Source organism: Canis lupus, chromosome 2 (assembly GCF_011100685.1).
Source record: "Canis lupus familiaris isolate Mischka breed German Shepherd chromosome 2, alternate assembly UU_Cfam_GSD_1.0, whole genome shotgun sequence".
Classification (NCBI taxonomy): Eukaryota; Metazoa; Chordata; class Mammalia; order Carnivora; family Canidae; genus Canis; species Canis lupus.
Window position 1 is genome coordinate 80,280,918 of NC_049223.1, and position 24,274 is coordinate 80,305,191.

Here is a 24,274-nt window from a genome sequence, read left to right on the forward strand (position 1 = left end):
CTCTGACTCCATCGTCCTACCTCAGCTCCTGTTTCCCTCCCCGCCAGCCACAGCCTCCCCGGGCTCCCGAGTCCCTTTCTCTGTAAACAGCCGAGGCCACTCTCCGGGCCACCTGCCAGGCAGGCCCGAGCTGCGGCCAACAGTGGACGAAGCAGGGTCTTTGCTCTCCCCGCCGCCGTCCCTTCGCTGGTCCTCGCAGCCACCCTGCCTTTCCACATGGGCCCCTCGTGGCCGTGTCTCAAGCATGGATGGACGGGCTGGATCCTTCCATCTGGAGCCCAGTGAGACAGCTTTGCAGAGAGCTCCACGTGAGGGCACGTGGAGGAGGAAGCATCCCACGCCCAAACCCTCAGCCCCGCCTCACCCACAGGTAACCCTATCCCTGGGCCCACGGGAGGGTGGGCCCGCCTCCCTGCACCCCCCTCCTCACATCTACCCCGCGGCATTTCCCTCCCTGCCGCACACACACTGGCGCTCAATCAGTGTTTGCATCGGGAGCCGCTCTCACTGGGGCTGCGCCGTCTCTTCCGTTCAATCTCCCCCTGGTTCCCCAGGCGACGGAGGACAGGAAGTAGGAACAGGGGCCAACGTCTGACTCGTGGATTCCTAGAAACCTGAAATCTTAGACTCGTGGGTTATTAGAATCCGCAGAGACTCCAGGTTCTCAACGTGCCCGTTTTGCAGGAGGGAAATATCAAGGCTCAGGGTGAAGTCAGGGACAGGGCGAGGCGTAGCCCAAGCTGTCCAGGCTGGTTCGAGGAAGAGGTGGGTGCCCGGCTCCCGGCTGGGGGCCTCTCATCAGGTCCCGGGGTAGTAGGAGGAGCAGCAGGCCAAGCGGCCCGGGATGCTGGGGCTCCCATCCCACATCCGCCACCAGTGGGGGTGAGATGGTGAGCAAGGGGTCAAGGCTCCGTGATGACACTTAAGGGGAAGAACCAGACTGGGTGCCCCAGAGGGGGGTGGGAAGAATGCTGGGGCCCCCACAAGATTCTATCAGGCGATGCGCCAAGGAAGGGCTCGGCTGAACAGAGTCTGACGGGACCGGAGGGGGCTCAGGGGAGGGCTCCAGAGTCAGGTGGGTCGGGGTTCAAGTTTTGCCATTTATTAGCCGTGTGGTTTGGGGGCAGATCACTTGCCCTCTCTGTTCCTCAGCTGCTCCATCTGTCAAACGACGATGACAGCGACGCACACCTCACAAGGAACCCCACAAAGAACCGAAAGAAGATCACCACGTGGTGCGTGGCATCCTCTGGGCCCTCAGCAAACACTGCGCATTTTCTCAGGCCTTGGCAATCACCTTTAACACCTTTAACACCATCTCTGGCTTCACCGTCGACCTAACCAAGACTCCGGGGAGGACAGACACCCGCCCAGAGGGTTGGGGCCCACAAGGGACAGGCCCTGCTAATGGCTCCTCATCTCTCCCGGGGCCCCCCCAAGGATGAGGCCTCTGCCTGCAGCTGTAAACCACAGCTGCCCGCCCCCTGCAGGGACCACCTCCCTGGCTGGCTGCGCATGACCTGGCCCGGCCCCAGAGGGTTTTCCAGTCACTTACTGGGGAAGACGCCAGTCCCCAGAAACTGCTAAGACAGCCCATGGGGCTCTGACTCCAAAGGCCAACTCCCAGTTCCCAGCAACAAGCCAGCTCCTCCCTCCCAGAGGCACCGCCCATTCTCTGAGACTGCAAAAGGGCAAGATCCGAAGGCACAAGGGAATGTGCGGATGGTGACACAGAGCCCGAGCCTCCAGAGAACCCCTCCCGGATGTTACTCGCCGCCTGCTCTCCCCCTACCCCCCGGAGATCTGGTTGTTTCACTCAAGGGACCAGGCCCCCAGCTTGGATGCCCTGTTATGCGGTGATCTCAGGCAAGTTGCTCAACCTCCCTGAGTCTCTGGAACCTTCTCAGGAAAGAGAAATGAGCAAAGTTTGGGGAGCACTGAAGGAGCAGCAGGGTTGGGGCGCCGGGCGGGCTCAGTCAGTGCAGTGTGCGACTCCCGATCTCGGGGTCCTGAGTTTAAGTCCCATGGTGGGTGCAGAGATTACTTAAAGATAAAATCTTTTTTTGAAAAAAAGAAACAAGGCAGCCTGGGTGGGTCAGTGGTTTGGTGCTGCCTTCGGCCCAGGGCATGATCCTGGAGACCCAGGATCGAGTCCCACGTCGGGCTCCCTGCATGGAGCCTGCTTCTCCCTCTGCCTGTGTCTCTGCCTCTCTCTCTCTCTCTCTCTCTCTCTCTGTGTCTCTCATTAATAAATAAATAAAATCTTAAAAAAAAAAAAAAAAAGAAACAGCAGGGTTCACAGAATGATCTAGGAATCAGAGGGCCTGTCACGGCCTCCTAAGGCCTCCCTGATGTCTCCTGTCCCTTCCAGCCCAGTCTCCACCCAGAACAAAAAGTTCTGGTCGGGTCCCTCCCAAGCCTGAAACACTTGACTGGCTCCCTGGGTGCTCAAGATAAAGGGAACCGCCTAGTGAGATACACAGAGCAGCCCAGGCAACTTCCAGAGCTCCCTCCCCGCAGGACGGGACCCTCCTATATGCTCATCCCCAGCCTCCATCGCCTGGAAGCTTCCCCTCCCCGGCTGCTTGGCCCAGACGCTCCCCCGGCACAGCCTTCGGAGCCCCCACACCTGGTTAGGCACGAGACCTGCCGTCGTTCCCTGTTACCTGTGCCTCCCCCACCAGGAGGAGGGTGACCACGTTTTACTCACGTAGCCCGGGAGGTGCTCCATAAAGATGTGTGAGGAGGAACACGAGGGCAGGCAGGTGAGAACACGAGGTCTCCTCCGCGCCCTGGAGGCCTCCTCTGACAAATGGGAATGCAGCCCGAGGGGCCGGCGGCCCGGCTGGGACCCGCACCCCGCACCCTGCCGGCGTGGCACCCCACCTCTCGGGCCTCTCTCCCTCCGCGTGTGAGGGTAGCCCCTGCACCGCACTCGGGGCCAGGGCTCAGCGCGCTCCTCCTCCGGAGTGTCCAGTTCTGGGCCTGACAGGTAGAGAGGGCTGCCTTGCCTGTGCCCCGGGGGAACCCGGGAGGTGAACCTGACTGGGGCAGGGGCGACGGTCAGCCTTGGGAGCTTCTGCTGCAGGGGCCGAGTTCCTCCCGCACCACAGTCCCAACCAGCCCCAGTGCTCCCCACCCCCACGTGCTCTAGTGCTCCCCATACTGACCGGCTCCGATGCTCCCCACTCCTACCTGCTCCACTGCTCCCCCCTCCCACGTGCCCTAGTGCTCTCCCCTCTGGCCGGCTCCGATGCTCCCCCCCTCCCACCAGCTCGGGTGCTCCCCACTCAGATCGGCTCCAACACTCCCCACTCTGATGGCTCTAATGCTCCCCCCTCCCACCGGCTCTGGTGCTCCCCACTCCCACCGGCACCAGCCCCAGCCCCAGCAGCCCAGAGCCCTGGGGAGTGTGAGGTCCCCAGAGCGGGACAGTGAGGACTCGGCCCGGCTGTGCCACCTCAGACCCCGAGCCCTCTGCTCCTGTCCCATTTCCCCCTCTACACGAAGGCCAGCTGCGGAGCACCTGCATCCCTCCTCCTGGGGCCCAGCAACCTCAGCCTGTCCTGTGGTGGCTCCCAATGACACCCCCCGGGGCAGGCAGTCTTGTGCACCCCACCCCCCCAGGTCCAGGTTTCATTGAGAAGCATGAGGCCATCAGATGGGACTGTCCTCAGACTCACACCTACCCCATCGTCTCCCATCTTCCGAGAAGCATTCCTGCTGGTGCCCCCCGCCGCCCCCCACCCCACACCATCACATCACCCTCTCGTGAGCCCACAGGGCCGGCGCCCCTAGCTGCCCCTCGTCCCCTCTGACCCCCGGGAGCCATCCTGGCCAGCAGCACAAACTATTGCCCCAGGTCCGCCCTGCCCTCCGACGAGACGCCTTTCCCAACTCCCCTTCACCCCGCCAGTGCTCCAAATGCTATCCACACGCGCTGTCACCTTGTCTGTCACTTGGGAATCAGCCCATGTCCCCCGGAGCTGTGCTTACAGAAGACCTCCGCTGCCTCCCTGGTGCTAAACCCAGTGGCCACTCTGTCTCATTCCACGTGGATCCCAGGGGCCCGCAGCCCCGTTGACCACCAGCTCTTTTCTGAAAGCGTCACCCGTGCCGGCTTCCCAGACACCCCGCTGTCCCTTCTCCTCCTGGCTCCCCTTCTCCTCCTGGCTCCTCCTCCTGGCTCCCTGCCATGCACTCGACCAGATGTGTCTCCACACCTCCCCTCGGGTGGTCCCACCTGCCTCAACTAGGTGCTAATGGCACCTCCACCGCATCTGGGGGGGGCGGGCACTGGGACTGCGAAGCACTCTTCACGTGCACCTGTACCTGTCCTCGACTGGATTCTGGCTTCCTCAAAACCCCGCGCTCCCCACCCTCTTAACCATCTTATTCTTGACCATCAGCACCGACCTACATACTCAAAAGAAGATTCTAGGCCAGGACAGCCCAGGTGGCTCAGGGCCTTCCGGGCCACCTTCCACCCAGGGCCTGATCCTGGAGACCCTGGATCATCAAGTCCCACGTCGGGCTCCCTGCATGGAGCCTGCTTCTCCCTCTGCCTGTGTGTCTCCCTCTCTCTCTCTCTCTCTCTCATGAATAAATAAATAAAGTCTTTAAAAAAAAAAAGAAGAAGATTCTAGAACACACTCCACTCCTCTTATTCCACCCGCCAGCACCTGCGCCTCTGGGCGGCCCAGCCTGTGCGTCCGGCTCCCCCCTCCAGCCAGAGCACCCTGCCCAAATCAGAGCCTGATCGTGGTGGGTCAGCGAGATGGAATGCAGGCCCCACAGGATACCTGCAAGCCAGCCTTCGTCTTGCTCCTCTTTGTGACTATCCCTCGGCTCCCGGCACCTACTCAAGTGCTTCCACATAATAGGCACTCAGTACATCATTTTTTGCTAAATTATCTGGAAAAAAGGCAAATTTCCTACCAGAGTTACTAACAGCTGGAATCTTGGATTTGCATCCTATTAATAAAGGGATCTGTGTGAAACGAAGAACACAAACTTCCAGTGGCTTCCCGTGGCACCTAGAGTAACCGCCCTGCCTGCTTGCCTTCCAACACTGCCCTCGCCCCGTGCCTGCTGCAGGCTCTGGGCTCAGTGCTGCTCAAACAGGCCTGGATCATCCTGGCCTCAGGCCCTTTGCATCTGCTGTGTCCCTGCCTACAATACTGCTCCCTCGGTTCTTTGTCATTCAGTCTCAGCTTAAAGGTGTCTCTTCAGAGACGCCCACTGCCCCCCTAACAATCTTGCACCACTTCCCCCCAGGCACACCCCCTCTACCACCAACGCGATCCCCCAGTGATTCCCATCACATCACATGAGCTTGCTGCCTTGGACTTAACGTGCAGTTACTTCATTCATTTGTTGGATCTGTTGGGGACGACGGGTCTCCTCCCTGCTGTGAAAGGCCGAAGAGGGCAAGGCTACCGCCTGGTCACCATGGAAACAACAGCCAAAGAGGCTGAGCTCCCCAGGGGCCAGGCGCTGTCCCCAGCGGCCTGCCTGCGCCCTCCCATTGGGTCCTCCCACCCTGGGCCACAGCTGCCAGGCCGGCCCATCTCACAGATGAGGAAGTTGGAACAGAGAGGGACCAGGTGAGCTGTCCGAGATCTGGCACAGAAGGAGGCGTGACAGGAGCAGGGTCCCATCTATACCCCGTCTACACCCCATGCCCAACATGGGCCTGACCTCTGAAAACCCAGGGCTTTCCGAATGAGCAAACCAGTCCCCGGAGAAATGAGCGGTGTGCGCCGCGGTGTAGAGACAGGGTGTCTCTGGGTGGTGGAGCAAAGGGTGACCCTAATTCCCTTCTGTGTTTCCCAAGTTCTCCTTGCTGGTCATGCGAGGCATGCATAACTTAACATAAAATAAACCCATGCTTTAAAAGAAATTCAAAGGTTCTGGGTAGTGTCCGGGTTCAGGAATCCTTTTTCTTCAATTTCCAGAGACTGTTACTCCTCTATTTAATTTAAACCATTGTTTTTCTAGGGAAATTGAATAAAAAGCCCGCATTTTTAAAGCGGCTTCCAAGCCTGTCCACTTCAAACAATGAAGAGAGGGAAGTATCGGGAGCTGGTCCCCGCCTTGTGTGCTAATGGCTGGAGTTGCGGGATGCATACCAATCAGGCAGCCACTGCCAGGGGGACACCGACGGGAGGGGGAGGCTGGGCTCTCCAGGAGGAGGAGGAGGAGGAGGGGGCCAGACCCAGACCTGCCGCCCCACAGTGTCCCACACAACGTCCTGGGGAGGAGCCACCCCTACCACCTGCCCTGCCAGAACAGGCATGTACCTGCAAAGAAGCGGGAGGTGGGCCTGGGTCAAGACCACCCTCTCGACAGAAAGGTCCGTGGGAAGATAAATCCCGGGGTGGGGGTGCTCAGTGCCATGCTTACCCTAGAGGTGGGCACAACCCATGCTTCGCCAGGTGGTCAGCTCCGCGTCCCTATTTCCCGCAGCAGGTGGGCCCCGCTGCCCGGAGACCTCAAGGTACTGCCAGCCCAGGGCCTGGACAGGGGCGGGGGGTGGGGGAGGGTTGTGAGCTGGGAGCAAGGGGCGGGGGTGTTGTGAGCTGGGAGCAAGCGGAGTTGATGGTACAGTCCCCCCCGCCCCCCCACCGTGACGTGGCTGAGGACGCCACAAGCTCGCAGAGCCCCAGGCCTGGCTCTCCATCCCTCTGAGCCATCCGCACCAGCTCCCTCTGCACCAGCTCCCTCCGTAAATACAAGCCTTTATTATTTGCTGCTTCCGGACGCCAGGCCCTGATTCTGTTCTAAGCCCTGCCCTGAAGCCACAGGGTGATGAACCCAACTGCCGGGGTTAAAAAACACGCAGTAACTTCAAACAAAGAGCAGTAAAGTGTGTTGGGATTGCAGACCTGCGGTGCATTCCCTCCCCGCCCTCCTCAAAGGGAAGAAGAAAACAGGACAGAGGAGGAAATCCATTGACCTCACTGCCTACCTGCTCCGATCCTGTCACTTAAGACACCGTGGCCTTGGGAAAGTCAAGCCACCTCTCTAAGACTCAGTTTCCTCATCTGTAAGGTGGGATAAAAGCACCCACCGGCAGCATCGGTATGGGAATTAAAGGAACGGATGTCCGGCACGTTTAGGCATAAACATGAGTGGTCTTTAAACAAATAAACTCTCCATTAACTTCTATCTAAAGGGTAGAAGCAGCAGAGGCAACTAGAGATTCTGGAAAGATCAGTTACTTTTATCTTTGGCTTTTCTGGTATGATGGAGGGTGGGGAATGAGCAGCACACTCACCTTCTCCATCCCGTTTTGTTTCACCTCGTATCAAAACGAAAACCTTCCTGAAGGCTCCACGAGCCACAGATACCAGGCTGGAGCAGCAGCAAGCTCCGAGGATAGCGAGGAGCTACTGAGACACCTCACAGCTCCGGTCCACCGAGCACGACGCCCCTGGCAGGTGTGGCGGGGCGCCCTTGCCAGCTCCCAGGTGACGCAGGGCTCTCGGACTCCGGGCTCCCCCCCCTTCCCGTGCTCTGCCACCACCGTGCACACTTCGGGTTCACCTGACGCCTGAGCCCGGCTCACCTCCCAGCGGCCTGCACCTCTGAGCCTTTGCACGTGCTGTTCCTGTTATCCAGACCCTTCCCCTCTCCCCACCCCATTCCCCCGCTAGGCACGCACACGCCTCCACGGCAGGTAAGCGGGTCCGTGTCCGTCTCCCATCCAGAGCTCTGAGATCGTACAAGAGCCACAGCCTGTCCCTTCAACAGTCTGACTCTCTCACGCTGTCGGTGAACCCATACGGATGGGTCACACCTACTGGTGTCTACACCAGACCCAGACAGCTCTAGCCGCCCGTGCCCTGGACATGACACCTTCACCAGCCCCGAGCCATTTGACCTGTCCACGGTCCCAGGGCACCTCCCTAATGCCTCCCAAATGCCTGGGTCACCCTGAAGTGTGATTATTCAATCAATGGCAAAGCAGGCCCTCAATTAACTGAATCCTACCCTCATCCCGTCTCCCCTCTCACAACGCACTGTAATACAACAACTCAGTTTCCGGAGTGGAGAACTCATTAGAGGGCAAATTACGATCCCTATGATCCCTACGACCAGAGCCGGCCCCGCCTAGCAGCTGCCCCTCTCACCCTGTACCATGAGGACCCTAAACTCACCAGGGAGGTGTCACACCAGAATGCAGGCCCCAGGGAAAGGCTGTGCCCCAGCTGCTCACTGCTCGATCCCGTGGCCTGCTGTAAAATGTTTAACAATTGGCTCTCTGGCAGAGGAAAAAACCTCAGACTTGCAGGACACCGATTCCTGTGGTATAAATAGTCTCCCTGTGGCCAGTTTCAAGCCACTAAGGTGACATCAGTGAACACAGATGGGAAGGCATGTGCAGGAGCACACCCATGTGCACGGTGCATACATAAATACAGGTACGTACATACGTAGACACATACTCGTGTGTAATGTGCGTATGATATACACACGTACAAAAGACACAGCCACAAACACACAGGTGATGGTAAAACGTGAAATAACTAGGAGGTACCATATTTTTTTTAAAAGAGCAAAACGCTATCATTTATTGGAGAAGGAAACAAAAAGCAAAACAACGGAGGTACCATATTTTGACTATTTATTACCCTTGTTTTTAGTATAATTTAATTATAAACTTACTTATTACCAATTTTTATAACGGCTGCGTTTAATGGGCGGCTCGCAAAATTCCTAAATTTTAGCCATCAGCTCTCGTGCTTCAGTACAAACTGGCTGACACCAGTGCTCAGCGCCCTGCACCAGCTCTGCAAGGATAGGTCACTCTGGGGAACAGGACCCCAAAGGAAGGTGGTGGCTGAGGCCCTCCCCCGAGGCAAAGAAGCTGGGCTGGGGCCCAGGAGGCACAGTGGGATGGAAGGAGAACACTGGCCCACTCTGCCGCCCTACTGATGACTCTGATTCTCGTTTCTGGTCTTCAGACCCTTTGAGGGTAAGGACAGGGGCTTACTCGCCCCTGTCAAGCCCAGTGACGAGAATACAAGGGCACTGAAGACAAGCTCGCAGAAGAAAGAAGGACTGGGCATTCAGGGAGACGGAGGCTTGAGTGCTCCACTCACTGACCTGAGGCAGTCACTTAAGTGCCATCTGTGAAATGGGTACAAACCCATCTTCCCTGCCCAATAATTATCAGGGCTGTCGTAGAAACAGAGAGTGGAGGTGAAAGAACAATATACCGTCATCACGCTTACGTAGGACACATATATTTTTATGTGGCATGTGTTTATGTTATACACATATATAACTCTCACCTCCTTTATCTTTTCAAACTTGATCTAAGAAGATTATATTCTTTCCGCTGAGTGCAGTGGTGAAGGAGCTGGCCCAGCATCTGGCATTTACCAAATATAAAATATCTGTCAAATAATTTAGAGTTTGTCTAATGAACAGGAGGCCTCCCCCTTACACTAACCTGGTACCCAGGCCCTAAGGAGCTCACTAGCTTTCCCTCCTCCCTAGACTCTTCCCAAGAGAAAACCTGAAACACCAATATTTAGGAACCATTAGACACCGATATCCACTCAACTGGCAGTGATCTATTGGGTACCTACTGTGTGTCAGGCCCTGTACTAGGCTGGCGATCAAGGACAAGCACGGTCCCTGCTCCTGAAGGCATGCAGCCCTCTGGGGGGGTGGGGGGTGGTATAAACAAACCATCCCCACTGACATGAGGGTTCTAAGAGCATCATGAATGATAATTCCTTTTTTTTTTTTAAGTAGCCTCCACGCCCAATGTGGGGCTTGAACTCATGACCCTGAGATCAAGAGTCACAGGCTTTGCCGACTGAGCCAGCCAGGCGCCCCAGGAACCAGAATTCTTGAGCCAGCCTGGCTGACCAAAGAAGAGACTCCTGAATGAGGAATGAAGAGGTGAAGGATGAGGCCAACTTACTGGAAGGAGGGAAATGGGGGGGCGGGGGGTGGAGAAGGAGGGCAGGGGACGTCAGGAAGGTAAGTGTGAGCAGAGTGAGAGACACGGGCACAAAGGGGGGGTGGTCATGGGCACCAGGAGGGCTCTGAGCATCACCCTGAGACCCTAAGGAAGGGGAGGGCTAGCCCCACCCCACGATCACCCCTGGAGATCTCCAGGCTGTAGCTCCCTTTCTAGTCTGTGTGCCTGAGGCCCGGACACCGTGGGGGTGTCACGCTGGACGGACAGATGGAGGGACGGGTGGGTGGATGCTGCAGCTGATGGCCATCCGGGCAGGGCCTGCAGGCAAGGGCTGAGCATTTTAATGAGCCCACACAGCCTGTCCTCTCGCTCCAGCATCCGCGGGGGAACAGATGGGGCCCCAGGCAGGCAGGGCATGCCTTCCCCCAGTTGAATCCCTCGGGGAAGGCCAAGGACTCTGAGGTCTCAGCTCCAGGGCCAGTGGGAAATACGGCCACCCCTGGCCACCTCCTGCTGCAGCCCAAGACCGGGTCCTCAGGCTAAGGAAGCCAAAGGAAGGAAGATTCCCAACCCCTGCCCCGGGAGAGAGAGGAGATAGCATCCCCACACTCTACCTTAGGCTTGGGGGCTCCCCGTCGGGGGCCACCCCAGGGGGCCAGGAGGCTCGCCTTCATCCTCAGCCAGGCCCACCCCGGCCTCACTACCCTGCCTCAGGGGTGTGCAGGCCTGACCTCGTCCCGCTGGCCGCGGCCTTCCGGCTGACCGGGCATCCTCTCCTCCCACGCCCGCTCCTTTGTGAGGGTGACCCTGTTCCACCTCTGGGCTGAGGTCCAGGGCGGGAGAGGCCAGCCCAGAAGAGAGGTGACGGGAGCGACCCGGACTCCGTGGAATCCCAGGGACCCCCAGGGTGCAGCAGGGAGAGGTGGCCCCACCGCACGGCGGCAGCAGGACCTGAAGGCCCTGGAACGGCCTGTCCCTCCCTCTGTCTCTGCCTCTCAGGCTGCTGCACAAAGAGGACACAGGAGTCCCCGGGAAGGAGGGAGGGAGGGAGGGAGCCTGCTGGGGGGGGGGGGGAACAGAGTCACACTCGCACGCGCACACGCAGGGCAGCCCAGGCTGGGGGCCTCTCACACTCCCGGTCCCGGCCACAGCGCGCAGGCTCCGGGACGAAGGGACCCACACGCACCCCGGGCCCGCCCGGCCCACCCGCAGCCGCACCGGGGCGGCGGGGAGGGGCCCGGAGACACAGACACACACACACACACACACACACACACACACACACACACCCGCCCCGCTGCCAGGGACGCGCCGCGGGGCCCCGGCGCCTCCGAGCCCCGCGCGGCCGCCTTGCGCAGTGCGCCCCCCGGCCTCCCGCGCCCCGCGGCCCGACTCACCGGCTCCGGCCGCGCCTTTGTTGTCCGCGCCGCTCACACGGCGCCGGCGGCCGCTCCGCGCCCCTGCTGCCCCGGCGGCCCGGGCGCCCAGGGAGGGCCGGGCGGCCCCAGCCCCAGCCCCGGCCCCGGCCCCGCGCCCCCGCGCCCCGCCGCCCCGCGAGGTCGCGGCCCCGCCGGGAGAGCGCCCGCCGCCGCCTCCGAGCGGCCTGGTCCCGCCGCCGCGCTCAGCGCCTCGCGGCGCCGCCCCCGCCCGCCCGGTCCCCGCTCCCGCGGCTGAAGTCACCGCTTAACCCCTGGCGGCCGGGCCGCGCGCGGCGCAGGAGGGGAAACCGAGGCCCGCGGGGCGGGGCCGCGCGCCCTCCCGCCCCCGCCCCCGCCCCCGCGCGCACCCCGCCCTCGCCGCTCCCCCGACCCCCTCCAGGACTCGGCTGCCGGGGCGCCCGCGGGAGGCCGAGCCATTCCCCGGGGCGGGGAGAGGGGGGCCCCCCAGCCCCTGTCGGAGGCTCCTGTGACCCCCTTGGGGGCGGGGAGACCTGAGGTCACGCCCCCAGCCGTGTAGCCCCACCTTCCTGATGAGAACACTGAGGCTCCCCGAGCTGGGAGTGACTGATGGGGCCGAAGCTCGCCCAGCAAGGAAGCGGAGCACCGGAGATCCCAGCGCCCCCCCCACACACACACCCTCTTCCCATCCACACCCCCCCCTTCCCAGAGCCCGCAAACGCGAACGAGTCACTCCCTCCCAGAATCCCAAAGAGGGCCTCCGGATACGATGCGATTAATTATAGTTATCAGGTCGTTAATTAAGATTATCCCTGTTGTTACTAAACAGTGCCCTGCAACCTCTCTATTTGCCACCAGAAAGGCACACACTCGGGCTTATCAGCGCCGACTCCCCGACTCCCCGACTCCCCGGCTGGTAATTAGGAGTCCTGCAGCCTCCAGAGGGCACAGGTGTGTGTACACTGGGATCTTTGTCAGCCTTGCCTCGTGCAACAGCGCCAGCAAACACATTGTGTCGCGTTGCTCCCTCTTCCTCTGCCAGGCACCAGCTTAGGGGTTAGGAATGAGACAAGGAGCGGGGCGGCCCCCAGTCCTGCCCCCCTCGGCGCTCCCGGCCTAGGAGGTCGCAGCAATAAACAGGCCACTACAGTGCAGTGACACAAACCACACGCAGGCCCCCCGCTCTCTGAAATCATCTTATTCGTGGATGTGTTTGTTAATTGTCTGTCTCCTCCACACAAGGACATAAGCCCCATAGAGCCCGTCCTAAGAGTGGTTCATAGAGTGTCGGCGGCCCGGGGCCTGGGGTAACACTAGGCTCATAGTGAGCAGCTGGTGAATCTTGGTTGAGCACTTACTATGTTCCATTCTAGGCACTCCCGAGACATCGGTGAACAAAACGGGCGTGCCCTCCGCCCCGCTGGATCTCCCACTCCAGGCGTGAAAAAAATAGCGGCTGTGACAGCAGACGGGAACGTTTTCTGGAGTGCCACGGTAGGCGCTCAGGGCAGGCCAACCCGAAATGTGCTACTTAGGCATATTGATAATTTTTTTTCAAGATTTTATTTATTTATTCATGAGAGGCACAGAGAGAAAGGGGCAGAGACACAGGCAGAGGGAGAAGCAGGCTCCCTGCGGGGAGCCCGATGCGGGACTCGATCCCAGGACCCCAGGATCAGGCCCTGAGCTGAAGGCAGGTGCTCAACCACGGAGCCACCCAGGTGCCCCATATTGATTATTTTAAATAATTTACTTATAAGGAGAACCTGTTTAAGAAAGAGGCTCAGACCCTTCTCAGTCCCCTTGAAAGCAGGAAATAAATCTCCCATGTGAAAGATGCCCTCCCTGTATGGGAGGTAAAGAGACATCCCTCTCACCAGAGATGGAAAACGGAGAGCTAAGAAGGTTGTATAAACAATCCTTGTTACTAATTTTATTTTTTTACAAACTTATTTTTTTTTACCAATTTCTATTACCGCATCCCGCAATTTCTGTTTAGAATTGCTTACTAACGGAAGCCCTCCCAAATCAAGTTTTCTTTGTCCAGTCAATTCTTCACAGTTTTTATTGTTTTGGGGTTGTTGGGTTTGGTTGGGGTTTTTTGCTTGTTTGTTTGTTTTGTTTTGCTTTTTGTCCCTTTACCTAAAAGTATAAAAAGTGCCTGCATTGGTCATTTCTTTAGGTCTCAGTTTCATAACTGGACCTCTATGGGCACATAATAAAACTTTAGTTTTGGGGCACCTGGCTGGCTCAGTCGGTAGGGCCCCGACTGTTGATGTCAGGAGTGTAAGTTCAAACCCCACATTGGGTGCAGAGATTTCTTTAAAAAATAATAAAATAAATAAAATAAAATAAAATAAATAAAATAAATAAATAAATAAATAAATAAATAAAATTAAATAAATAAATAAAATGAAATGAAATAAATAAAATTAAATAAAATTAAAAAATAAAAAATAGGGCAGCCCAGGTGGCTCAGCGGTTTAGCACCTGCCTTCAGCCCAGGGCCTGATCCTGGAGTCTCGGGATGGAGTCCCATGTCGGGCTTCCTGCGTGGAGCCTGCTCCTCCCTCTGCCTGTGTCTCTGCCTTTCTCTCTCTGTGTGTCTCTCATGAATAAATAAATAAATCTTTTTTAAAAAATAAAATAAAATGAAAAATAAAAAATAAAATTTAAAGGGACGCCTGGGTGGCTCGGTGGTTGAGTATCTGCCTCGGGCTCAGGACATGATCCCAGAGTTCCTGCATGGGGCTCCCCACAGGGAGCCTGCTTCTGCCTCTGCCTGTGTCTCTGCCTCTCATGAATAAATAAATAAATAATATTTTTAAAAAATTAATTTAATTTAAAGAACTTTGAGGTTTTTTCTCCTGTTAATCTGCCTCACGTGAATTTAATTCTTAGTCCTGGTGTTAGAGCTCGAAGAATAGCACAAGGATTTTTTTCCTTCCCTACACCAGCGAAGCAGCTAGAACATCTTCAGGTGTCCAGTGAGTGACATAGCATTAAAAGCCTTGGGAAAAAAAAAAAAAAAAAAAAAAAAAAAAAAACCTTGGGCCAGGGATGCCTAGTGGCTCAGCGGTTGGGCACCTGCCCCTGGCTCAGGGCATGATCTGCGGTCTTGGGATCGAGTCCCACATCAGGCTCCCTCCCTGGAGCCTGCTTCTCCCTCTGCCTAGTCACTGCCTTTCTCTCTGTGTGTCTTTCATGAATAAATAAATAAAATCTTAAAAAAAAAAAAGCCTTGGGCCAGACTTGAGACGCTTGGGTCCTGCTGGCGCAGCCAGAGCCAAGTACAAGTTCTTGAACCCACATTCGCAGCCTTTCGGATCTGCTCCAACCTCTCCCCTCTTCTGTCTTATTTGCTTCCTGGGCCTGAGCCCTCCCCGCCCCCACCCCCAAATCCTCCAGCCTGGAAATGCCGTCTCCCTCTCTGGTTGCACTAAGGTTTACCCTCCCTCCTGGAACCATCAGAAGGCCCAGAATCCCCCAGGGAAACCTCTCCACGTGGACCCTGTCCCCTGACCGCCTCTCCTCTGAGCTCTACGGCACTCGGGGCTTTGGTTGGTGCTTCTGTTGTTCTGTTAGCTCTGGACACATATTCTAACTCGAGCTGTCTTCAGCTTGATGGCCTGAGGGCCGGGGTCATACCTTAGGGCCCTATTATACTCCCCCACCCCAGTGAGGGACACACTCGACATCAGAGGATCCTAAGAGACTCTAAGTGGACACCCTCAACCTCATCAGATAGACCCCTCTGGACGCAGGGTCGCAACCCCCCAGCTCATAGAGCAAACGGAGCCTGCAGAAGCGTGGTGTTTTGCCCACAGTGGTTTTGTTTTTGGTCGCTGGCCACCAATATTTCACAACTGGGAGATTTCCCATAAAAAAACAGATTGCTAGCTTCTCAAAACACCCGAAGATCTGATAATGCCAGGCCCTTGATCGCCCCCATCCCCGGGACCACACCCCGCGAGCTCTAGGGAGTGGTGGCCCTTTACACAGAGCTGTGTTTCTCTGCCTGCTACCAGCCCCCCCAGCCCTGGGGCACCCCCTCCAACTTGGAGGCCCCTCCTCTGGGAAATAGTGTTTTCATTCGGTTTTTCCTCTGCATTCTACTTTTAGGAGAGAGAACCGCATCAAGAAACACGTCCTGGAGCCTACGTGAGCCTGCAGCCCTCACCTTCCTGCATCCCTGCTCTCTCCACCATCTCGCTTCCCAACACACACCCCTTCTCTCTCCTCCCCAGCTTCGTGTTCTAAGCTTTGCCCATGCTGTTCCCACCGCCCATCCCCACCCCCACCTGGACACACTGGCTAAAGCTGTCTGAGGCTCTCAACCAATAACACCTTCTCACGGTCAAGGATCTCTTCTCTAGGGGCCCCAGGCTGGACTCCAGGCCTCCCACAGCATCCTACGGTCCCCTCAGGGCAACCATCCTACCGTGTCCCGTGGTGTACAGTTGACTCTTGCGAAACACAGGTTTGAATGGGGCACGTTTACTTATACATGAATTTTTTCAGTAAAAATATCTTTTCCTTATGATTTTCCATTAACATTTTCTTTTCTTGGGGATCCCTGGGTGGCTCAGCAGTTTAGTGCTGCCTTCGGCCCAGGGTGTGATCCTGGAGACCCAGAATCGAGTCCCACATCGGCTCCCTGCGTGGAGCCTGCTTCTCCCTCTGCCTGTGTCTCTGTCTCTCTCATGAATAAATACATAAAATCTTTAAAAAAAATTTATTTTCTCTAGCCTCCGTAATTTTAAGAAGGCAGTATATAATGCATAAAACGTACCAAATACGTTGACAGTTCATGTCATCGCTATGACTGTTCCCTGGTCAATGGTAGGCTGTTGGCAGTTGTTTCGGGGGAGTCGAAAGTCGGATGCAGGGGATGCCCGGATGGCCCAGTCATTGAGCCTTCTGCCTTCTGCTTGGGTCGTGACCCCAGGGTCCTGGGATGGAGCCCTGCATCCGGCTCCCTGCTCAGCGGGAGCCTGCTTCTTCCTCTCCCTCCCCCTGCTTTCTCTCACTCACTGTCTCTCAAATAAATAAATAAAATCTTTTTAAAAAAGTTGTATGCAGATTTTCTACCGTACAGGGGATCGGAGTCCCTAACCCCTGTGCTGTTCCAGGGTCCACTGCGTTTGGGCACGTTTCCTCCCAGACTATGAGTCCTCACAGGCTGGGACTCTGCTGTCTCATTCACGGTGCCTCCCCACCACCTGGGACAGAGCCTGGTAGAGCACAGGCACGAGACAAATATTTGCTAAATAGACCAGTGAATGGTTTTCAGTGGCCACAAAAGGAACAAAAAGAATTTCTGGGAACATTTCCATGTCCCAGAACATTCAATTAACCAGAATTTCCCACTTGCTGAACATTCTGGTGGGTGCAGGGTTTATTGTATAAGCATATCCATTAATGATACATCCAGATGGGACTAGGACTCCCTTTGGCCTTGTCTCCACCGTTGACCTGGGGAAGAGGGAAGCAGGGAGGACAGGGGTGGTGTTTGCCACTGGCCAGAGAGGCTAAGTGATGTGCCCAAGGTTGCCTAGCAAGTCAGTAGCAAAATCAGGGTGGGAACCCAGGGCTCCTGCCTCTGCCTTCCAGCCCAGGCCCCTCTTCCACCAGCCCAACCCCATAGCAGGTCAAAAAGGAAGTGAGCAGATAGGAAAGCGGACTTTCCAAGCCCAGACACCACGCTCACCCAGGAAGTATGAATGGAGAGCGTGCAGGAAGAGGTCAGTCCTTATGTACTACACCATCAAACCAATCATGACCAGGCTATTATCGAAGAGAGACTGGGTTACACTTTGATTATGAAAAAAGGCAATACAATTTACCTTACTGAGATGAAACTCCCCTCCCATGACTCCTGCCCCTGTTCGGTAGGACTGGCATCCTGAAAGGGGCTGGGATGCACTGAGCAACCACCTCCTCTTCAAGCCTTCCAGGTTCCTCCCCAACCCAAGACCTGCATTTGTGGGGAAACAAGCTGAGGTCAAAGGCACAGCCACAGGCAGAAGGGGTCTGGGAACTCAGGTAAAGAAGGAAACTTGACTTCTCTGAGCTATCACTTTACGGGGCTTGAGTGTCAGGGAAAGATCAGTCTGGGCAGCTCCTTGTCTTGGGGATGTGTCCTCAAAGTTCTCCCAAAACACCCACAGGAAGGGGATGGATGCTCATGTCCAGGGGGCTGGACACAAATGTGATACAGAGCTCTCCCACCCTAAGATCTCTGGAAAGCAGTCCTCAACCTCTTTCTCCCTGTCCCACTGCCCGTAAAGTAGGAACAATAATCCTACTAGTGCCTTCTTCTATCTTCACAGAACTTTGAAGGATCAAGTGAATACAGCCTAGCAGAGAGTTTTCAACTTCCCACTGACAAAATTAGATAAATAAGCTATTTGATACCAACTCTTATTAATGAGAGGCAGCCTAATATAGCAGTGGTCAAGAGCTTCAACTGTTGGGATTCTCCTTGTTCGAGAAGCAAATTTATATATACAGAAAGGAAGAAAAGTCCAATGACCTGTGTGGTGTTGGGCTGGAATGGGAAGCGTTAGCGTGAGCTCCTCAGTCTGTCCACCACGAAGGCCTGGGAGCAGGGACACCCAATAGCAATGAGCACACTCAGCAGCCAGATCGTGGTTCCTAAATACCATTCTCCACTCAAGGGATCCAGAGCTTCTTGGAGAAATGGCTCATCCCCAGGGGAAGGACATTTGAGCCTGTAATATAGCCGGGGGCCCGAAACTGATAAATTGCTCAAAAAGTGACAGGAGCATAACAGAATGACAAAGAAAGCAGCTCACAGAGGCTCCCACTCACCAAACCGAGGGCAGTTGGACCATTAGAAAAAATAATGATGATTAGGATTTACCTCCCATTGAATATAATGGGAAACCAAGAGTCCATACTGATGTGACAAGTAACTAAGCAAATGAGCACACGGAAGGCTAGGAATGGCTATTTACCCTGTCTCAAAGCACTTTCCCACAAAATACTTCCTCACAACCTTTTTTTTTTTTTTTTTTTTTTTTTTTTTTTTTATGGAAAAAGAGCAGCTTCGCAGATCCTTCATCACCCAAGCCAAACTGGGAACATGACCAGCAGGGGGATTTTTGGACACCGTGAGCGTCCTTCCATGGTTGGAGAAGGACGCAACACAATGCTGAGCGAACATCACACAAACCCAAATTGAGGGACGTTCCTCTAAACATCTCCCAAAATGCGCAGGTCACAAAAGTCAAGGAAAGACCAAGGAACTTTTCCAGACTGAAGGAAATCAGAGACGGGACCACTAAATGCCACGTGTCGTTCTGAACTGGAGCGTTTCAGCATAAAGGCCATTACTGGGACAGCTGGTGAGACTCAGCAGGGGCTGAGGATGACATGGTGGGAATGCGTCGTGTGCATTTCCTGATGTGGCCGGTTGTATCACGGTGGTGGAGGGGCATGTCCTTGGCTGTAGGAAATACACACCAAATACCCAAAGGAGTGACGAGTCGGCAGTTTCCTCTCAGATGCCTCCGAGGGAAATGAAATGCACTGTACCCGCAGCCTGTCTGTCATTTACAGTTGTTTCCACAGCCAGATGGCCTGGGCCTATCTCTAGCACATCGTGTCTTCTTAAGGTCTCAGTTTCACCATTTGTAGAGTGGGAGTGAGTGAAAGTACTGATACCTGCCTCATGGTCGTGGAGTAGAATAAATGAGATCCTATTTGTGGGCTGTTTGGCACAGAACTGGGCTCATACATGTGTTCCTAAGTTTCGGAGAGCTAGGTAATTCTTTTTCTTTGTGCAATTCTCGTTTCTGGAGTATAGAGTAAGGTGGCAAATTCCAGCACATTGCGGGGGCAGGTAGGGAACAGCAATGGGAGAAGCAGACTGGATGTGCCCCGACAACTGTTACTAAGCTTCAAGACTGGAGACACCTCAAGGTGAAGGGGGGACCCCCGAGTGCCTGGAAAGCACATGCCCCCAGTGGAAGGGGCAATTCCAATTCTTTTTCTTTTTTAAGATTTTTAACTTATTTATTCATAGAGACAGAGAGAGAGAAGCACAGACACAGGCAGAGGGAGAAGCAGGCATCATACAAACAGCCTGACGTGGGACTCAATCCAGGGTCTCCAGGATCACGCCCTGGGCTGCAGGTGGTGCTAAACCGCTGTGCCACCGGGGCTGCCCTGGCAATTCCAATTCTAATTGATACTGTGTGTCTATGCTCGGTGTCCCCAGAGTTTTCTCTTTATTTTTTCCCCCCAAGAGAAGCCAGAAGTCCAGATTTCTATATCAAATCCCTTGATTTTTATTTATTTATTTATTTTAATATTTTATTTATTCATGGGAGACACAGAGAGAGAGAGAGAGGCAGAGACACAGCAGAGGGAGAAGCGGGCTCCATGCAGGGAGCCCGACGTGGGACTCAATCCCGGAACTCCAGGATCACGCCCTGGGCCAAAGGCAGATGCTCAACCCCTGAGCCACCCAGGCATCCCTATCTCTTGATTTTTAATACTGATGACAATTTCAAATTGTAAAAGGGCCGATAATTTGTGAGCCAGACAGGATCCAAGTGCCAGCTGCAGGAGTTCTGAAAGCTTGTCCTGATCACCTAGAAACACCCCCGGGAACGCCCCTGTGAGTTGGCAGGAAAAAAAGAAAAAAGAGAAAAAAACCCAAACCACTGTTCACAGTTCTTCTGCTGCTCTGATAGAGCCTCTGAAGAGGCTGGGGTAGACATGCCAGGATGTGCCTCCCTACACCCCCATGGGTCCTGGCAGCGCTCTCCTGCCCAGCACGGCTGATTGGGTGAGAGGGTGAACATCTGACTGAAGCCCGGCCACTCAGCTCGTTCCTCCCAGGAATTTGAAATGGGAGAGGTGAGAGACTGAGTCAGTCAAATGAGCATGGATGCTGAGCCCTGAAAAATCGTGCAGGGCCAGAGCCAGCATTCATGCTGCAAGGAACCACAGCCGTGTTCAAACCCAGGCTCCAGGGGGATCAGAAATGTCATAGGAAAGCCAAAAAAAAAATAAAATAAAATAAAATAAAATCAGGAGTATAGAGTAAAAGATAGTGAGGCAGAGACCATAAAGCCCTGGACGGTGTTCACAATAAAAATAAGAGCAAACGCTAACATAGCACTTTCTACAGCAGGCTCGGTGTGTTACCTTACACCTTACTCATTTTATCTTCACAGCAACCTTATAAAGTAGGTAGTTTCAGGGGCGCCTGGGTGGCTCAGTCAGTTGAGCATCCGACTCTTGATTTCAGCTCAGGCCACGATCTCAGGGTGGTGAGATCGAGCCCCACGTCAGGCTCCCTGCTCAGCACGGAGTCTGCTGGAGATTCTCTTCCTCCCTCTCCCTCTCCCCCTCCCCCTGCTCATTTTCTCTGAATAAATAAATAACCAAAAAGTTAAATTAAAAAAAGGCAGGTAAAAAAAAAAAAAAAGGCAGGTACTTTTACCCTCATTTTTGAGATGAGGAAACTGAGGCACAAAGCCCTGAATGTCCATCAGAGTGGCCTCCTGTGTTCTGACAAAGCCCCCTCACTTGTATTTGCCCAAAGGGATTTTGCCCCCCTTGAAAGCAGAGAAGTCAGTGAGGGTTTGCTATTCAGGTAGGGCCTTGCAGCGGGGGGAAGGGGATTCTGGGGCCACTTCAGGCACGAGATACCCCAGTGCCCTGCTCTAGCCTTCGTGTACCTCCCAAAGTAGAAAAGGGGAGGAGGGGAGTCCCAGCCAGAGGCGTCCGAGGCAAGGGTGACCCCCATACAGATCCTCTGCCCATCAGCCCAGACCCCATGGGTGCGGTGCACCAGCCTGGTCTACAGGAGGAAGCCAGCCTCACCCATACCTCGGGGCATCTGTCGCCTCCACGGGGATAAACAGACAGAAGGCCTGGGGCCATCTGCTGAGCCAGGGGAGGTTGGATTTCTCTGCTTGGGGCCTGGCCAAGGAGCCAGAGAGGACAAGGAGACAAGGTCTTAGCTTCCTGGCATCAGGTTACTGCCCCTACCCAAGGCTCAGGGTGCCAGGCCAGGCATCCGGGCATGAGAGTTGCTGGTCAGCTGACAGCACACAGGGCCCAAGGCCCATTCTGGAAGGATCTTCATCCATAAGGATAAAAATAGGCTGCTGAGGAGGGGGAGCAGGGAGGGAACCCCCGAGGGGACCCCGGGAGCCTCCAGCCTCTCCAAGCACACCTGGCCAGGCCAGAAAGAAGATCTGCAGGAGGGAAGGTCCCGCGGGCCTGGGGACAGGGAGGCGCTGCAGTGCCACTCCAAGGGGGCCCTCAGCCCCCGCCAGCTGCCCTGGCTGCAGCAAGAGGGCCTGGCCCTGGCTGCAGCCTGGCACCAGCCCCAGAAACCTTCAGCGTCCCCCAGTTTCACCGCCCAGGGCTGGGAGGTTCCATAAGCTCCCCGGTCTCCCAGATGAAAGACGCTTTCTAAGAGTCATAAAACCGTCCCCACACAGAACAATGGGCCCTTATCCCACTGTGTCCTTCACATAAACTCCCATTAGCAACGCACCAGAAGCTGCAGGCAGGAGGTTTATAGACTGGATTGTTGGGCCAGCCCCAGCGTTCATTAACATCTACTCCCTCGCCTTCCAAGGAGCCTGCACAAATCACCCCCATTACAGAGGCCCGCTGTGGGCTCGGCCTCCAGGAAACCCTGCAAGCTTTGTCATTTTATGAATAAAGAGAAAAACCCCAGAGAAGTGAGGTGACGTGCCCACGGTCACACAGTGGGAGAGTGGAGAAGCTGGGATTTTAATCTTACGTCTCTGTTCCTTCCCCCATACCGCGTAGCCCCCGGTTATGATCACTGGACACCTGCCCCCATGGAACCCAAGAGGTTAAGGCAAATGGTTTCCTTAGGTTTTTTTCCTGGAAATCAGCACCTTCGGAGACCTGCCCAATGTGTCAGCAGAGATACGCTGCGGTGGGTGTGGGCCACGTTGGAAGGGAGCCCCAGCCTATCAGGGAGGGACCAGAGCCCCTTCCCTTGGTGACCACACCCCCCTTTCCTGAGCACATACAACACGCCAGGCCCTGTGCTCTTCTTCATGCACAATCCCATTTACTCTTGCAGGTACTCTATAGAATGGCTGCTCTCACAATCCCCTTTCTGGGGCATCTGGGTGGCTCAGTCAGTTAAGCATCTGCCTTCGGCTCAGGTCATGATCCCAGGGTTCTGGGATTGAGCCCAGCATCCTGTCTGGCTCCATGCTCAGCAGGGGGTCTGCTTCTCCCTCTCCCTCTACCTCTCCCCCTCTGCTCATGCTCTGTCTGTGACTTTCTCTTTCAAATTAGTAAATTAAATACTTAAAAAAAAAGATCCCCTTTCTGACAGATGGAACAGAAGCTTGGGAAATAAATAGCTTACCTAAGGTCACACAAGTAAGCAATGGATTCCAGGTCTATCCGACTCTATCCCACCACCCCTTCCCAAAACTTCAAATGTGGGGTTCAGCAGATACTCAAGCTGCACCAGTCCTGGCTCACAACTCTGTCACCCCAGATGCATGGATGATGACCACAGCAGGTGCTTCTTACTGGGGGCGTTCCAAGCCCTTCACCATCTCCCACCTACACAACAACCCTCAATGCCAATATTGCAATTCCTATTTTGCAGATGGAGAAATTGGGCTCAGACAGGGTTAGTGTCTTATCCATGGTTCCCCAGAGCTGGTAAGTGGGGGTGTCAGGCTATGACCCACTTCTCTCTGGTTCCAGAATCACTGCTTCTTCCAGGTAAGCCAGCATGATTGTTAAATCAGATTATCCCAATGGAGTCCCGGTGTGCATTGGACAAATACTCCCAGATGTGCCCTCAAATAAGTGCCTGAGATGTGCCTGTCACCATTGCAGGAGCTGGAGGCATAGTGACAAGTAAGACTGATGTGCCCTGGCCCCCATCAGCCCCAGGGGCATGACCACTTTTGACTACCCCACCCCCACCCCGCCTAGAGCTCCAGTGCAGGGGAGCATCCCTACTTCTGCTGGTTTCCTTCACTTCTGGGAGCTTCCAGACAGCCTACCCCAGCCCCTGCAAAGGCAAACTACAGTTGCTAGTGTCATGGCTTATTTTGCCCTGAGAAGCTTCACTACCAATTCCTAACTGGGCAAACCAGCCAGGCAGCTATTTTTGGCTCAGACTCCCCCAGGGAGCCCTCAGACCCACATTTCCTGCCTCCAGAAGGCACAGCCAGCACCCATGCCCCACCCTGAGAAGCTGGCATGGGGCCTGTCCTTCATTACCCTTCCCCTATTACCTTCTGCGGCTGCTAAGAAAGCCGGCCTGCCCAGAACAGCTCAAGCATACATGTGGTTGCTTGGTTAGTGCCAGGCCCTGCTTAGGTGACCTTAATCATCATCATCTTCATTGTGACCCTGGTCAACATTATCATCATAGCTAACATTTATTGAGCATTTATTACATGCCAGGCACTGAGCCAACACTTTACCCGTATAACCTCATCAAATCTTCACAATAATCCCATGAAACAGCTACTGCCATCATCCCATGCAGCACCTAAGAAAACTGATAAACAGAGACAATACAGCTGGAGCACAAAGTATTCTTTTGCTTCTTAAATTGTCTGTCTCCCTTGCTATCCTACAACCTGTCTGAGGGCAGGATCATGTCTGTTTTGCACAAAGTTGTTATCCCTAGGATACAGTGCCAAGAACAGAGTAGATACTCAGTGCACAGTCTGTAGGTAAATGGATGGATATATGGTTGGAAGAGTGGATGGGCAGATAAATGGATGGATAGATTATTGAATGATGGATGATGGTTGGATGGATGGACACGTGAAGAGATGGGTGGACGGACACATAAATGCATGAATGATGGGTGGCTCATTGGATAATGGATAGATGGGTGAACCATTGCTTGATAGATGACTGGTTGGATAGA

General features: G+C 55.1%; 1 protein-coding gene across 6 annotated transcripts in view; it reads right to left on the reverse strand.

The window, feature by feature from the left end:
* Positions 1-24,274, reverse strand: part of ARHGEF10L (Rho guanine nucleotide exchange factor 10 like) — a 159,469-nt gene that overhangs the window by 129,705 nt on the left and 5,490 nt on the right. The window contains exon 1 of one of the 6 annotated variants that reach the window (XM_038531818.1): positions 11,338-11,388. The exons of the other annotated variants lie outside the window; for them this stretch is intronic. The gene's annotated coding sequence lies outside the window, so the exon portion shown is untranslated. Of the gene's footprint in view, positions 1-11,337; positions 11,389-24,274 lie in introns of those variants that run through there. 6 annotated transcript variants of the gene reach the window in all.